The sequence below is a fragment of the Bactrocera latifrons genome, unplaced genomic scaffold (assembly GCF_001853355.1).
Source record: "Bactrocera latifrons isolate USDA-ARS-PBARC rearing strain unplaced genomic scaffold, ASM185335v1 scaffold_200, whole genome shotgun sequence".
NCBI classification, from domain to species: domain Eukaryota; kingdom Metazoa; phylum Arthropoda; class Insecta; order Diptera; family Tephritidae; genus Bactrocera; species Bactrocera latifrons.
The window spans coordinates 15,389-19,597 of NW_017535520.1; positions in this window are offsets into that span (position 1 = coordinate 15,389).

Below are 4,209 nucleotides of genomic sequence, written 5' to 3' on the forward strand. Positions count from 1 at the left end.
CCGACCCAGTTAGTTTTGTTAAAGTTAACGAAGGTTTTCACCACGAAGTAGCGCACTTATATTCGAGTGATATCCTGTAGGGCAACATGTAACTCGAGCTCGACATCGTCTGACCGGATAGCTATGTCCTGACATTCTAGGGTAGTATCCCTGCGGTCGATGTCTTCATCGATTAGACGATACTGCACGGTGTTGTGCAATATGAAGGCTAGGCCACCACCATTATCTCGCTCACGATCTTTACGTATAACGATGAAACCGGCACAACTCAGAAGATCTGAGCGGCTGTTTAACTTGGTTACTTGGACCGCAGCTATCGATACGCGCTCCCGATTCATAAGTGCAACTGTCTGCTCGATCTTGCTAGTCCGTTGCAGTTAAATTGAAGTAGCCGGGAGGGAGGGACGTGTGGGTGGTATTTATTGCAGTTGCAGAACCCGCGGTGGCGGTTGTCGCACTGGGGTGTTGGCTGGCGACGCCACCGTTGTGTGTTGCGGGGGCAGACTCCTGCAGCATGAGGCAACGTTCGACTCACTCCACTCACGTGTGATACGCAGGCCAGAACACGCAATGAAGTGACACCAGCCAGCGCAAGAGTTGCACTTGACTGATGTGACGTTCTGACTCATGACGCTCTGATACACGAAACAGACTGTGCGGGGAATCAAGAGTTGCTGATTGGTTCTCGAACGAGGATTGGAGCGGTGTGAAGGTTGTGGGAGGGACAAGTCAGAGTGGGAGATATGTAGCCTAGTTGAGCTCCTGGGGACCGTGGAGGGTGAGTGGTGGTGCAGCGCGCGAACTGTGTGCAGATTGCACAGCCGTAGAGGCTAGCGTCGCAGTATTGCGTAGGCAACATGGGGCCACGTAACGCGTGGTCCCTTCCCTATGAGTTTTAAGGCCTGAGCAGGTCTTAAGATGGCTCCATCCATTGCATGTTTTGCACCTGACCRAGGTGGAGTTTGAATGGAGCCATTTTGCGCATACGCAGCACAAAAATTCCTCCGTTCCAGGGTTGGACTCAATGCCAGCACGAGTCAGGAGGATACGGAGCAACCCACCGGCTGTCTTGGGAATTGAGTCAATCCCGGTAGTCCGACATCATAGAGGTTATTTTAATCTAATAACCACATAACCCGATAACCACCTTACCCTGAACAGCCTAAATTTGTTTTATAGTTTATTGACAATTTATGACAAAATTTATGTAAAAAAACATGGGGAAAAATTAAAAAAAAAAACGTTAATTACTTTTTTATTTATCAACATTTTTTCAGGATTCTAGTAGGGACGATAACCACTCACATACTTTTTAAGAATAAATTGGGTCATTGTGTTTTAGATGATCCAAACATGAGAAATCGTCGAAAAAAACGCATCTCATCCACTCAGTCATTTCTCCGACAGATGTCATCAAAAAATTTTGAAAAACAATTGCTTATACACTCCACGATATACCTCACGATATGTAGAAAAGTTCTATCTATCTATCTACAAAAGATGAAAGTATGTCTGTATGTTCCGGGTAGGCTCCAAAACGTCTGGACCAATTTCAATGAAACTTTCAGGAAATCTTTAATTTGACCTGGCGAGTAATCCTGTGAAGTTAGGTGACGATCGGAGCATTTTTTTTTTGAACTGTCAAATACAGTTTTTATTTACTATGATGGTATTCTATTGTTTTATAACCCAAATTTGTGTTGACACATGCGTTGTGGATATATACATATGTCAATAAGAACATATTGAAGTATACTGAAGTACATACATATATTAAAGCAAATAATTAAGGATTTTTAGGAATTCCAGGTAAGTTGTAGCGCCGCGAATGTACTCGTTTACTGTTACGTTTTCAATTGATCATTTCAACGGAAAATTGTATTTTTCTTTACCAATCATGCTTCTTCACAGAATCATTGTAATAAATAAAAAACGCATTAAGAAAAATCGTAACAGACCATCTGCAAGAAGAAATATAGAAGAAGAGCATGAATCACTGCTTCAACAAGATAGTGAAAGAAATCTTCATCGCTAGCTAAAGAGACAATCCAAAAACGTACGCAAAGACTTTATGCCAATCTTTTCGTTTACGAAAAAAAAAAAGATTTAAATCTTGCAGCGTTTAACTACAGTAAGGATGATGACTACAGAAATCACAAGGACGTAGTGATCGGTGCAATGAACAAAGATTGTACATATTGTGTTGCTTTGAAGTTCCTAAAGAACTACACTGACTACAGAAATCACAAGGACGTAGTGATCGGTGCAATGAACAAAGATTGTACATATTGTGTTGCTTTGAAGTTCCTAAAGAATCTCCTGGAAAGTTGTTTTGTCACCATTGATGAAGCCCCCTGAGAAACTTCTTAGTTATATTTTCACAATTCAACTTCCAAACAACCGAAAGTAAAATTCATGCTTCCAAATGACGCAACCAACATAGTGAACAATGCCGGTTACGTGCCCACTTTTAAAGTACAAAGTCAAATTTACCACAGCATTGAAGCCTTGCTCATAGTTCAAGATCAAATTTTTTTTCACCGGCAATGAAGCTGCAGAAGCTGGCATTGGGCAATCAGTACTGAAGTAAGACGAGAAATCGTCTTAGAACTTTAAACTATGTTTCATGAACGCAACAGCCGCATACGTTCATTCAAAACATCTCTAGACCATATGCCGACAGATGATTATAAGGTTGTGATAAGAGAACACAAAACACCACCCGTGGAGCACAAGCGGCGATTCAATGCACCGGTAAAAGACGACGTTGCAGTGGTTATGGTCGGAACAGAATTCGAGCGATATCATCATCCATCTCCGAAATGAAAACCTTCGACTCGTTTGCGGAAACGCACCGATCATATGATGCATTAAAGTATCCAGTTATTTTTCCACGTGGCGAAGATGGCTACCATTTTAATGTAATGCAAGTAAATTTAAATAAAGAGTCCACAAAAAAGTTTCTTGCATGAACTTTTATGCCTACCACCTTATGATCCGACGAAATGAATTTAATCATGCCTTGAACTATTACATCAAATTGTGCTAGTTGTAGAATAAAAATTTTATAAAAAAAAATTAAAAATAAAAGAAATAGGCGAAATTACACTACTGACCCCTTAAACACAAATCATCAATTCCTGTGATACGATCGGTCACTAGGGTGGGTCGATTCCGGACTTTTTTGGATTCGGGATTTCTAATAGTGCGGAAAAGTTGCCTTAGTACTTCCTGATTCCAATGCAACTTTTTGTTTTGAGATCGGATTGCATCTTCAACCCCAACTCCGGCTTGAAATTTCGGAAATTCGACTAAAATCGTGAAATTGTGTACGTAGCCCCTGAAATACGCATCTCATGGAAAAATGTATAAAACAAAAGTATAGTAGGACGAACCGTTCCCGAGATACGAGCGAAAATGCGGCGCCCTACAGCGCAAGGTGAAAATCGGCTTGCGGCCACACTTCTTGACGTTGAGGTATCACTCATATTCATTCACCTACGCCAAGGGACACGTTCGGATAGGTCTCCACACAAATATTTTTCATCGAGTTCCTTAACTCTTGTCGGTGATTTCGCCGAGTTCTATCACTTACATTCATTTCCCTGTGCCAGACGACACGTTCGGACTGGTCTCCACATAAATATTTTTTCATCGAGTTCCTTCACTCTTGTCGTTGATTTCGCCGAGTGCTAYCACTTATATTCTCTCAACAGAACACAGAACTCAAAATGTCTGTGTCTAAATTTAAATTTAGACAGAAATGTCCTGTGTTTGGCATTTATCCGTACAATATCTCTGAGTCCCAGTTACCTATTTACCAGGATGTTCTTTTGTTTTATCAGTTTGAAGGATTTCGTATATGGCGACTCCGAGGCGACAACTATGAACCTAGGAGTAAAGAGGTTACAGAAATAGTTGCAAAAAAAAGTTGAAAATACTTTCAAAAAGTCATCTATTCCTAGTTTCATACATCAGAGTTGTACAAATGCTCACCACATACCAAATGTTTTAAGGAACCCAATAGGTTTGAGCTCTAAAAGAGACGACTTTGTCTCTTCTGCAGGAAAATTATTTGACATCCCTGCTTGTAAATGCATTTATTTTTATTCTTGCACTTGTCCAAAGGAAAGGCAAGTTCCTATCAATGAACAACCATTTCTCTTGGACCAGAGAACCAGAAGAATTGGTCGCATAGGAAGTGTTGAT